The sequence below is a fragment of the Spinacia oleracea genome, chromosome 5 (genome assembly GCF_020520425.1).
Source record: "Spinacia oleracea cultivar Varoflay chromosome 5, BTI_SOV_V1, whole genome shotgun sequence".
In the NCBI taxonomy this organism is placed as follows: Eukaryota; Viridiplantae; Streptophyta; class Magnoliopsida; order Caryophyllales; family Amaranthaceae; genus Spinacia; species Spinacia oleracea.
This window is the reverse complement of record NC_079491.1, coordinates 2,913,227-2,927,144: the sequence shown is the minus strand read 5'-3', so window position 1 is coordinate 2,927,144 and position 13,918 is coordinate 2,913,227. Positions and strand designations below refer to the sequence as shown.

At 36.6% G+C, this 13,918-nt stretch overlaps 1 long non-coding RNA gene across 6 annotated transcripts; it reads left to right on the top strand.

The window, feature by feature from the left end:
• Positions 1-902: 902 nt before the first annotated feature.
• On the top strand, positions 903-4,767 carry LOC110792617 (uncharacterized). Of its 6 annotated transcripts, none has more exons than XR_008920608.1 (6): positions 903-1,147; positions 2,420-2,452; positions 2,540-2,631; positions 3,709-3,827; positions 3,990-4,099; positions 4,386-4,767. It is a non-coding gene; the product is annotated as an uncharacterized lncRNA (long non-coding RNA). The 6 variants fall into 6 exon arrangements; XR_008920605.1 differs by having other exon boundaries at positions 904-1,147; positions 3,726-3,827; XR_008920606.1 differs by having other exon boundaries at positions 904-1,147; positions 3,993-4,099.
• Positions 4,768-13,918: the final 9,151 nt, after the last annotated feature.

Genomic DNA, 13,918 nt, shown 5'->3' with positions numbered 1-13,918 from the left:
AAATATCCTAAGAGATTATATCTCTCCGGAAACATCAACATCAAAATTGACCTTTTGTGGCTGGACAATAAGAGAAGATATGTAGTTAAGTGATGGTGATACAATAAGAGAATGAAGACAGTTAGAGAAGCGACAGGCAATAATGCAGAGGAAGGCGACATCAACGACACTACAAGAGAGATAGAGGGGGAGAGAATATGTGGTTGGGCAATGGTGAGAGAATCAGAGAAGGAATATAAGTGGAATGATAACAATTATCACCCAAACATTAGCTTAAGTTAAAAGGGTTTTGCTTTTCCTACTCCTTTTATCCTTTTGTTGTTTCAATCCTTTTGCTTTTTATGGGCCAAACACCTCCTAATTACACAGTTATATACTTCCTCCGTATTTTTCAGGAGTCACACTTATCATTTCCGACTGTATTTTATTAGGAGGCGCACCTCCATTTTTAGTAACTTTTCTACCCACCTAATTATTTACAAAAGGTCTTGCACGCACAAGGTGTACAATAAATTTATTGTACACCAAGATAACTTTTATGCAAATTTTCGTAACTTTAACTTATTTTTCTGTAACTTTTATATTATAAACACTACTACAAAAGTTAGAATATGTAACGCTAAATAGAGTACGGTTAAGTGTTTTAAGCGTTTCATAGGATAATAGAATACGGTTTTCTCTAATAACAGTTCTATGGGAGAAAGAATACAGAACGGTTACATCACTTAACCGTTTCATATTTTTTACCATAATAAAAAATAAATATTTAATATATACAATATTTAAATCAATAACATATAGAGCGGTGTTTTAAGTCCTTGATAACTGCGTACTATATTCTCATTAAAAAAAAAAAAAAATAATTCTGCGGGATTAAATTAAATTAATCAAACCTTAGAATAAAAAACCTATAGCAAAACCAAAACCTAAACATTCTACTCTATCTCCTACAAAACCTTAACCATAATCGTGCAAAACAAAAACCCTTCTAACAAAACCCCCAAATTCAATCTCCCGCAAAATCTAGACTATAATCGCGCACCACCACCAGATCACCGCCGCACAAATGTACCGCCACCGCGCTACTGTTCCGCTGCTTCTTTTCAACCTCTGGTGACCATCGCCTCTCCACACTCCGAATTTCGAGGTTAGTATTCTTAGTTTTGTTCTAAATCTTTATCCTGCAACTAATAATGTTCTTAATTACGAAATTGTAATGTCGAATTGATGTTTTAGGTCGAATCATAAAGGAGGGTGTAATAATTAAATCGAATTACATTTAATTTAGTAGGATTATTGCAAAAAAATCTGGTGAATTTAGTCAAATTAAACTGAATTTTTTAGTTAATATGATTTAAGTTTGATTAAATTGAAATTTGCAGTTAGGGAAAGAAAGGGGATAATGAAAAATTGAATTCTTCAAGGATCTGGATTATCTTTGAATTTTCTACTTTTAGTACTGATTTGTTGTCTATTGAGTGTTATATGTAGATGCAATGTGTAGTTGTTAGAATAAGCGCATGCTGCCTTCACCTTTGCCGAAAATCGACAGTGTCGTCAGGACAAGCTCCTGAATAGGCTAAACTGAACAAGTTGTTCTTCAGATCATACCCAATGTGAGCATTCCTTTGTTGGTGAAATGCTAATACGGACACCTTACCCTCACTTTCTTTGAGCCTATAGCCAGGCAATATAACCCTGAGTGCCTTATCCATAAATTTGCATCATATAACATGTAGACGAGGCCATTGAAGTGGAACATCGCCTCTGCAGCTTTGCTGATGAATGTAGTTCATAACACTAATCACGGTACATAATCAGACTAGTCGAGGTGATAGTTTCTTTCCTTCGGGAATCCAAATGTGGTGGACACCCTTAACATTTACCAGACATTGAATATAAATATCAGACCCTTTCTGCCTTATGGATAAAATGCATTTACCTGACCTCCACTCTTAGAAAAAGTTGTATATTTGATGTTCTCTTGATGTTTGAGTAGTGAGGGGGCTCATAATTGGTTGTTTGGTAATTGGTAAGAGTTGAGCGCTGTTTTTCCTGCCCAACAGACGACAATTAAGACTAGCTTAGCACAGCTCTCTGTTTATTCCTTGTAAAGTTAAGCTCAGTTTTCAGGTATAAGTCCTACATAAGGAGTTTTTGTTTACTCCTTGCAACTTAAGTCGATGATGGTTAGTTAGGTTTCGATTAATAGAACAAAGTTGAACTAAAAAGCAATAAAAATAAAATGTATCCTCTTCTTAGATGTTTTCAGAATAATTGCTTTCAGTGAAGTGTATTTATGGTCAATTTTCTGTTGCTGTTTTTTTTCTTTTTTCTATCTTCTTTTGTTTCTATCAATAGTTAACTTTCACATGATTTCTTTAATTGGCTGGTGGCACAAATGCTCACACAATAAAAGGGTTGAAGGAACACAGACTTTTTCAAACCATGAGTAATATTCTGACCCTTTAAGTGTCCTTATTGCTCTAGTTTTGTCTTTAATTGAAATACTTAACCCTTTATTAAACCCGTTTTGCAGGGAACCCGGATGATGAGATCTTGACCTGAGAAATATCTAGTTCATGCAATTCTCTAATTGGTGGTATGGCATATGGTGGCTATGCTAGGAAGGTACGTACAACTATATTACTGAAATGGCAAGGTGGCCAAATAATGTAAATTTGTGTATAAATTTCTATTTGGAGAAACATATTCTTAATAAGACTTTAAAATGGAAAGATGGCTAAAGAAAACCAGCTTCTACTTATCATCTTGTAGCTTCTTTCTTGTTGTCATATATATATATATATATATATATATATATATATATATATATTTGCTCTAGAGAATTTTTACATAACCTGTCTGTCTGCACCTCCCTGCTATAAACTGAAAATTCTACATTTATTGGATCCAAAATGAAATGTCAAGTGAACATACAGACATACTGACATAGTCATGTCTGAATATAGAAGAGCTAGGGTTATCTTAAGTAAATGAGCCTGAGTAACTTAGCAGAAAAGCAGTGGGTGAACTTTTCAGACTGCAGCAAATCAAAGTACACATGTATCATAGTGAATCTTTTCAGACTTTTTCCCTATTTCCTAGATCTTCCCTTGTCCCTAAGCATGTTAACCTTCATTACTACTGAAGTCATTCATTCTCCATTAGGTGTACTTATGCTAGATATGACGCGACTACATTATATACACAGAGTACATGGTAATGATGATTACTAAGGCATTTATTGAGTCTGCTTGACATAAGTCATGAGTCTGCTTACTGAGTCTGCTTACTAAGGCATTTGCTGAGTCTGCTTGGCATTTACATAAGTCAGAGTACATGGTAATGATGATTACTAAGGCATTTACATACGACTTGGGTGTTGTAGTTGACATGCTGACCCACTTGGAGGTAATTCTCTTGGGTTTGCTTGAATATTTAAAGGTCTCCGCTAATTGTTTGACAAACGTTAGAATTTCTGTTGCTTTAATCTTTAGTATGCTATGGGATTGCGTTGTAACAGATCAATCCAAGATTTTGTAGGCTTATTGATAAACATTTTCATTGCTCTAACTATAGTGAGAATGTGAATTTGATGGTACTGAAATTTTATCCCTGTACCGTGCTGCAATTATTTGCTTATATTGTCGAGTAATAGCAAAGATTTGCTTCCATTCCGGTTACTCTTTCTTGATATGTACACAGCGTGACTCTCTACTCAGGTACAAAGGTGTGAAGACTCTAGACCTCTAAAAATTGAGTTGAGAGGAAAATGAACAGTGTGATTCGGATGCATACTGTTTGTGCTAGAGCTTTTGGACCTGGTAAAAGTTACAGATACTCAATTTATCTATCTTGGGGTCAATTTGACAGTAACTGGCATATTAGGGAAATGTGTATCTCATGGAGTCATAAGTGTCGTAGGAAAGTTAGACGCATTGAATTTAATTTGAATGCATCTCATACTGAGCCTATGGCCTTTGTAGCAGATAGAGGAAGGTTTAATTACAAGTTCAATGAAAGAAATACCGAGAAAATTATAGGCAGAATCAGCCACCTGCAGATGAATCTTCACACCTGCATCAATAAACCTGCGGTAAAACTTTTCTTCTTGTATATACTCATTACTTCCTGCTCGCACTTACTTTGCTTGAGTTGAGAAATTTTAAGCGTGACTTAGCACATCTAATTGCAAATATTAGTCATCACTTACTGGTTCTGACCTGCTTGTATATGAACTGTCCTGGTTGTATATGTACTTTCCTGCTTGTATATACTCATCACTTACTGGTTTTGTTGCTTGCTGCATGTTCTTTGTTAAATACTATTTCTGCTTGCTATCATGTTCATTTCTTACTCTTACATTTTAACTTGTCTTGTAGTATTTTATCAAAGCTCCCACGTATTCTCAAACTACGATTGACGAGCTAAGGGAGAGGTGGATCTCATACGTTAGCGAATATCACCGACCAAATAATGATGAAGAGGAAGATCATGATGACGATGATCTATTGTGACTTAAGCTAGCTCAAGGAGATGGTTACCTCAGTTCAGTCCTGCAGATGAACCAAGTCTGGTTTCTGTTGCTGCAGAAGCTGTTGTTGCTACATAATCTGTTCTTGCTGCAGAATCTGTTTTTTTTTGTAGTGATATTGGATTTTTTTTTTGATGTACCTTGGATCATTTATATTTTATCAATGATTAATAGGATTGTTATTGAATAAACAATATTATTTCGTTATTTAATGAAAGGATTTTTGGACAGATCGTGTGGATATCATTTTTATTATATCTTTTTAGATTTGGTTTACATACTAGAATTGTATCCTATTTTAGGGATGCGTGTGCTGCTATTTTTAAATAATATTAAAAAAAGGGGTAGAATATAGAATGGTTGTGTAAGGAAACGACTTTCTATCTTAATATTAAACATGAAGTATATAGTACGCCTATGTACGGAAGATGTTCTGTATCTCAATATTTAACAGAAAGAATAGAGGACGGTTATGTACGGAAGGCGCGCTTTATAATAAAGTATAGGAGACGGTTATGTACGTTAAGCGTTCTATATTCCTTCTCCATTTTCTGATTTTAGGAAGGGAATAGAGGACGCTTATCTCTTATCATCGTACTTTATAACTAGGTATATATAACGCTTCTTTTACCCGTTTTATAAACTTTATAGCGCGCTGAGTTGGAGAACGCCTCTAAGGCGTCCTATAAGGTGTATTTCAACAGTACTCTATGCCCTTTTTTGTAGTAGTGAAAGTTAGATAAACATTTTAAAAGGTTAAACGATTAATTTATACATTATTAGTGATTTTAAAGAAAGATTTTTTATTCAAATGAAAAAATTTATCATTAAAAAACAGATAACTTTTACATATATAAATGTAACTTTTAAGCATTTTGAGTCAACTTTTACTCCGGTGTACAATATTTATTGTGCACCCATTGTAAATAAGAATTTGTGAATTATTTAATATATCTAGTTTCTTCTAGGGACCACCATTACAATAAACTCCCTCTCTATTTTAATTATAATACTTTTCTCATATTCTTTTTTCTACTCCCCTACTTGATTTATTATTTTTATTAGATTCAACTTTCCTTCCTTGATACGTGTGCCGGTCAACATGAGAATCCTAATAAAATACGGAGGGAGTATAACTTTTTCCCCACATACAAAATTTTGATACTCCCTCCATCTCAAAATTATAGTCATATTTTCTATTTCGGGCGTTCTAAAATTATAGTCATGTTTTCTTATTTGGACGTTACATTTTCCACCTTCCCAAACAATGTATTTCACTTTTCTATTTTCTCTTACACTATATTTCACTTTTTACACTTTTTCATACACTATATTCCACCTTCCCATACACTGTATTCCACTTTTCTACTTTCCCATACACTATATTTCACTTTTTACACTTTCCCATACACTATATTCACTTTTCCACACACTTTTCCACATTATCATACATTATATTTCACTTTTTAAAAATCCATATTTTTAGTTAAACAAGACTATAATTTTGGAACGAATGGAATAATTATTATGTCGTTAAACATAAAATTAGCTCCATTTATCATACAATTACGCGTTTAGCCGAGGAGTACTATTTTGATGATTTTTAGAATACTAAATATGATTTTTTCCCCAATGAATTTTTTGAGTTATTTGTGACCTATATATTGCCTTACGGATATAAAAAGTTGGTGTACGTTTTTTTTGGTTCTTCTGTGAATGGGTTACAAGGGTAAGAGCAATTACAAACGAGGGAAGATAGATTCAAACCCAATACCTTGTACACAACAGGGTCAATATCTCATTGGTAAAAGGTGTGTTGTGATGATAAGGTGTATTTTCTATGTACAACTGGTTGTACCATAAGCATGGTATATTATTATTGGTACACAATCGGATGTACTACAAGCACGCTACAACCAAAGATATATTTCTTTTCCCACATCACCACATGCTTTAATCTTTTAACACATATGCGAGCTCGTGTAAGACAATAATCAGTAGCGTCCACTAGGATAATATCACATAGTTTGACAGTTGTATTTTGTCATTTGGTACCAAACTATGTTGTTTAGTGCCAAATGAAAATACAACCACGTTGACTTGTGAGTACCAAACTATATTGTTTGGTAATGAAAAAAATGAAATGCAACCACGTTAACTTGTGAGTACCAAACTATATCGTTTGGTACCAAATGGAAAAATGAAAATGCAACCACGTAAACTTGTGATTACTAAACTACTCCTGTGTGATTATTGTGTCCTAGTGGACGCTACTGATTATTATCTAAGACTTTCTCCACATGTGCCTAAAAATAGTTTTGGTCGTACATAACTTGCAAGAGTACAACCAATTGTACGGTGATAATACTGATATATAGTACTTATATTGTACGGTGATAATACTGATAATACTTATATTGGAGTACAACCAATTGTATTGGATTGTCTGAAAGTACATTTGTCACATGAATCTAACCCATGCAACAAATGTACGATAACCCTGAAAAACCCTGATGGTAAGTGTTGTCACGGAAAATTTGTAAATGTGCCACGTCGGATATTATTAGAGTCAAAAGTCAAAGTATTGACTAAATAATTATTTGGCGGTCAATAAAATTAATTAATTTGGTTGCATAAATTGTTTTGGCCCATTTTAGTTACTTTAATCAAACCCGGATATTTTAAATGGTTAAACCTAACAAAATAAGTTAAACGATTATAAACGGGTCATGACTACTAAGTCCAAACAAAAGGCCCAGTTTACATCAAAACCCTAAAGTTCTTTCCATCCTATAAATAGTGCTCTTTACTTCATTTGGAAGGAGAGGAGAAACAGACGGCAAAACCTAAAACTCTCAAATCGCTCCCTGCCAGTCAAGTCATAACTCTCTCCCTAGAAGAAGAATATCAAACATTCAAATCGACGTGAAGTTCCATTCTAGAAGATCAACCTTGAAGAAGATCAAGCCCGGAGGCCCTTATTCGAGAAGATCAAATTGGTTCGTGGACGACATCAAATCATCCCGGTGGAAGAAGAACAACAAACATACAAAATTGACGTGTCGTTCTATTTTACATCAACATTCTTGAACGAGATCAAGCTCGAAGGCCCTCATTCAAGTACAAATCAAGTCATTCTTTCAGCCAAGTCAAATTCAACGTGGAGATCGAATCAGAGGAGAAAATATTAGAAATTGTACCCAAATACAGAAAAAATCAATAAAATTATATTTTGTCACATTATTTTGATTCTCTTATTTTTGTAGACTCTAAAATTTGTGTTTACAAATTTGGCACGCTCGGTGGGACGATTTCTACCTCTCATCTCTTTCTCTAAAATCAAAATATTGAAGCACTTCCGAGCCAAAAATCATGACGGTGAGAAAAGAATATTCAATCACGGTGGCTAAGAAGAGATCCATTCATTTTGATGCAACTTTGTCGTCGCTAACAAACCTTGACGGTGGCTACAAAAGCAACAATTTCTTCCCTCCAACATCAATCCAAGGTCCGTCACAGGAAGAAACCAAAGATGCGGTCCAAGATCCGTCAAATGAGCCAATCAATGGAGCGGTCCTAGGTCCGTCAAAGGAGTCCATCAACAGAGTAGTCCACGGCCAGTCACATGAGCCAACGAATGGAGCAATAAACGTCGTCGTTGTAAATGTCTTGGCGATTGAAGAAAAGAACATTGATGAAGAATTGGCGAACATGAAGGAAGTCCTTGAAAAACTTGTTAAGGACGGTGAAGAAAAGGAAGCCCAAATCAAACGTCAAGACGAACAAATTGCCAATTTGATGAAGAAGCTTGAAAAATGTCCAATTGGTGAATCATATGAAAATGGTGAAACCGAAAGTGAAGGCAAAAGCGACGAATCTAAATCGACTTTAAAGTCCAAGCCAAGAAGGAGCAGAAAGCACCGTGGTGATTCGTTCAACTTTGAAAAAATTCAAGATATGATAGCCAAAACTATCAAACACCAACTTGACGTAGATGTTGACAAAAGTGGTCGTTACGTCAAACCTTACACAAAAAGGATTGACGCCTTGGAGATGCCTAATGCTTATCAACCTCCAAAATTCATGCAGTTTGATGGAAAAGGCAATCTGAAACAACATGTTGCACATTTTATTGAAACAGGTAACAATGCAGGGACCGAAGGAGACTTGCTCGTGAAGCAGTTTGTTCGATCGCTAAAAGAAGTCGCCTTTGATTGGTATGCAGACGAATTAGAATCTGGATCGATTGATAGCTGGGACCAGATGGAAGAATTGTTCTTGAATCGCTTCATAAGCACTCGTCGTATTGTCAGCATGATGGAGGTGACACAAACAAACCAGTTGGATGATGAACCGGTCGTGGAGTACATCGATCGCTGGCGGACATTAAATATTCAATGCAAGGATCATTTGCACGAAACTTATGCAATTGACATGTGCATCCAAGGCATGCATTGGGACTTGGTTTATATTTTGCAAGGAATGAAGCCCAAAAAATTCCAGGATTTGGAAACTCAAGCTCATGAAATGGAGAATTCGTTAGCCAATCGTGAAGAAAAGTCCGATTAGTCAGACATTTGTTGAGACTTTGACGATTTGGGGCCACACGTATGCAAGAAGTTTCAACAATGATCCTAGGGGCAAAGGTGAAAAAGATCGTCCTCAAAGCTCCTTAGCAAGAGCCTAAACTACATAACAAAAAACAAAACAAACCAAAAAAAACTTGGAACTACGTATGGCTTGATCCAAAAAAGTGTAAAAAATAATCACTTTATTGGTACGTAGGCATCTTGGATACTCAACAAATTCAAGTGCAGCCACATCAAAAAAATGGAAATCATTAAAGGAGTATGTATGTTTTGAAAAACACCAAATGTTTTGAAAAATGAAGTACAACATTGGGGGCATGAAAAAAAAAAATCAAAATTTGTTACTGTCTTAAAAAAAAAATTTGTAAAATGATGACCATGAAAGTTTGCCGCCATTTATTCAAAGTTTGGAGAAAGCTCAGAAGCACCAAACACCTCGAACCAGCAATCTGGAGAAAGCTGTCAAGCTCCAGGGTTTCAACTACATTAAGATCTGGAGAAAGCTTCCAAGCACCAGAATTTTAAAAAAAGAGAAAGAAGTCATCAAATTTCTTGGAGAAAAACACCAAGCACGAGGAATCCACCAAATGTTAGACATGAAGTCTGAAGAAAGCTCAAAAGCAGCAACATCTCATCGAAGGTCTTTGAAATCTGGAGAAAGCTTCCAAGCGCCAGAAATTTGTAAAATATAACTCCAAGCTTCCAAGCTCAAAAGCTCCAGGGTTTCAACTACATTAAGATCTGGAGAAAGCTTCCAAGCACCAGAATTTTAAAAAAAGAGAAAGAAGTCATCAAATTTCTTGGAGAAAAACACCAAGCACGAGGAATCCACCAAATGTTAGACATGAAGTCTGAAGAAAGCTCAAAAGCAGCAACATCTCATCGAAGGTCTTTGAAATCTGGAGAAAGCTTCCAAGCGCCAGAAATTTGTAAAATATAACTCAAAGGATGGAGAAAGCTTCCAAGCACCAAAACTTCGCCGAATTTTCTTGTCGACCTGGAGAAAGCCGTCAAGTACCAAGGATTCACCAAATTGTTCAAACGGAGATTGGATAAAGGTTTGAAGCTCCATGTGCTATCAAAATTTCTCTACAGGCACCAAATCAAATGTCAAGGTACAACGTACTCTTCATCTTCCCCATGGCTAGATGGTTGGTACTTCTCATGGACAACATGTAAAGGACATAACTCTTCGTCTCCACTCTCCAGCATCATGGAATAAGGTATTCAAACCTTGACGATCTTGTGGAAGCACTATGAAAGAATTTAATGTTACCATAACTCAGTGTTGGGACCTTCAAGTTCTTGTGTAGGAGGGCTACAAAAATTGGTCACACGTTGGCTTCATTGTAGCTTCGCCGCATCGTGTCTAGCATGACATCAAGTTTTGACAATTTGTTGGAGTCACTGTTCGGGCACCAAATTGTACCCAGGGTGGGTTGTCGGCGCACAGAAGACTCGTTCGATCATCTACTACGAAGATCACAATACAAACCTACAAGAGAAACATAACAAACTAAAAATAAGTGTTAGTCAAGACCACGATGCACCGAGATAGCTTGTCTCCTCCGTCGGTGTCTAGAAGATGGAACAATTTCATCTGCTCCATGGTTGATGGTGTTAAGGTCTAGAGACTGGAAAATCCTTCACGAAGACCCCTTCAAGTGTTGCATTCATTAATTCGGGTTCCCCTGGCGCGCGTTCTCCGCGGGACGGTGACTGTCATGGACAAAACTAGAACTCCTTCATGGCGTCAAATGCACGGTTTGGTGACTCCTTTAACTATGACATCGGATCAAGTTCTCCTGTATTAAATGACCTCTCGGCACGTAGTTTGATCTTCCTCCATGGCGTCAACTTATCAAGAAAAGGGTCTCATCCAAGGTGAGGGTTTAACTGACTCTGCATCAAATATACGGAGTAACAATCATCATTATGATATTTATCTCTGTTTTTAAACAAGAAAAAAAAGAAAAAAAGAGAATTCATCAACTTATTCACTCACATACTCCCAAAAAAAAGAGAGAGAAAAGAAGCAGCAAAGTCATGTGAAGAAAAAAAAAAAGGTATATAGCCCTCGACATCATCCATTATCACATTCATTGGTTATTTCGAAAGAAAAAAAAAAGAAAAAAGAAAAGAAAAGAGGGATTCACGTGAAAAAGAAGGAAAGAAAGAAAGAGAAAAAAACAATGTTGGGGCCCACCATTGTCATCAACTCATCATCCATCACCCATCATCATTCATCAATTACCATTTGTGATTTGTGATTTTGTAAAGAAAATTAAGGTTCAGTAGCATAAAACAGAGAGAATAAGCAAGGTTTTCAAACAGAGATTTCAAGATTGCTGAAAGATGAATAATCAAAACACATACCGGTAAGAAGCAAAGTCTCGGAAGAAGCAGGACGATGTCTTTTACAAGCTCTTATCGGACCCACGGGAAACGCCTTCATGGACAGTAAGCAGCGACGCTCCTCAAAACGGACAACTCTTCGACGACAGCGATGGAAAGCTCAAACCTCAGCGAGCAGGACCGGTACTCGACAAGCTCCAATCAGACCCATGGAAGAACGTTCAAACAAACGGACGCAGATCTCCTTTCGGAATCAAATACAGACTCAAGCAGCTATGCGTCTGGCACGAACGGACAGCTCCTTCCACGGGCTTCAATATACAAAATATAGTTGGTGGTGATTAAAAATTGACAGATTATGGAGGTATATTTATAGTTGCTCCGTCGAGATTTAACTTGGAAAGCGTGAGCTCCTTCTTCGTTGTGTTGTCTGGCTTCGTCTTCAATGATGTAAAAGAAATAATCATGGGGGTTATTTATATTCAGAGGTTGGGCCTAGCTTCTATGCGAGTAACAACTCTTGATAAAAAAAAACTGAGATCGATTGCTGACAAATCTATCTTCATATATTTTGAGTATTTCTGAGCAGTTAGATGGGACTCCTTTGGATTGGATTGAAATCTTGCACATAGTCCTACACTAAAAGAAATGTCAGGTCTACTGGCTGTTAAATATAATAGTGATCCAATCATACCTCTGTATTTCGTTTGATTCACACTTTTCCCATTTGGATCAGAGTCTAATCTGGTAGCTGTTCCCATGGGAGTGTGGTTTACTTTGGCTGATTCTAGCTCATATTTCTTTAGGAGTTCCTTCACATACTTTTGTTGGTGTATCATGATTCCCTCCTCAGTTTGCTTGATTTGTAAACCAAGGAAGAAGTTGAGTTCCCCCATCATGCTCATTTCAAATTCACTGCTCATCAAGTTTGCAAAATCCTTGCACAAATTCGCATTAGTTGCTCCAAACAATATATCATCAACATAAATTTGAACTACTAACAAGTCAGTTCCTCTAGATTTTAAAAATAAAGTTTTGTCTATTCTACCTCTTTTAAAATCATTTTGAAGGAGGAACTTTGATAATCTCTCGTACCAAGATCTAGGGGCTTGTTTTAGTCCATAGAGAGCCTTATCTAGTTTGTAAATGTGATTTGGAAATTCGGGATTTTCAAATCCAGGGGGTTGTTCCACATAAACATCTTCCTCTAAGAAACCGTTTAAGAAAGCACATTTAACATCCATTTGATAAAGTTTAAAACCCATGAAGGCAGCAAAAGCAATTAAGATTCTAATGGCTTCTAATCTAGCAACAGGTGCAAATGTTTCTTCAAAGTCAATACCTTCCTGTTCGTTATAACCTTTGACCACTAACCTTGCCTTGTTCCTTATGATTGTTGCATGTTCATCTTTCTTGTTCCGGAACACCCATTTCAGCCCTATCACTTTCTGGTGCTTTGGTTTGGGTTCCAAGTGCCACACCTTGTTTCTTTTGAATTCATTTAATTCTTCTTGCATGGCTATGATCCAGTCAGCATCCTCCAGAGCCTCACTGTGATTTCTTGGCTCAAATATGGAGAGGAACGCGTGGAATGCACAAAAGTTCCTTAGTTGTGACCTTGTCTGAGTTCCTTTTCTGATGTCACTCATAATGAGTTCCATTGGGTGAGACTTTTGATGCTTCCAAGGTTTAGGTTGAAACTGAGCTACTGGTGTTGTGGCATTTTCGTCAGTTCCTTCTATGACCTGAGTTCCCTGTCGGTCATTGTGGAGTTCCTCTGGTTCTGGTGTTGTTTCTGGATCTTCTTGGATTTCTTCGTGTTCCACTAGTACGGGAACTTCTTGATTTTGTTGAGCAGTTCCTCTGGCTGTGTGTTTGCTTGGTTGGAACTCCTCATCATTTTCTGCAGCACGAGATAAACCAATCTCGAAATGTTCTTGTTCCTGTACTATAACAGTTTTGTTAGATTCATCAAATATTATATGTACACTTTCCTCAACACACATAGACCTTTTGTTATAAACTCTGTAAGCTTTGCTATTTAAGGCATATCCTAGGAACACTGCCTCATCGCTTCTTTCATCAAACTTCCCCAAGTTCCTTTTTCCATTGTTGTGGACAAAACATTTGCTACCAAAGGCTCTAAAGTAAGAGATGTTGGGTTTTATACCTTTTAGTAGCTCATAGGGGGTTTTGTTTAGGATTGCTCGAATCATAACTCTATTTATAATATAACAAGCTGTATTGACTGCTTCAGCCCAGAAGTTCCTAGGCAGGGAACTGGCTATTAACATGGTTCTTGCCATGTCCTCTAAGGTTCTATTTTTCCTCTCAACAACTCCATTTTGTTGTGGAGTTCTGGGAGCTGAGAAATTGTGGTCCATACCTTGTTCCTTGCAGTATTCATCGAATTTGTAATTTTCAAATTCTGTTCCAT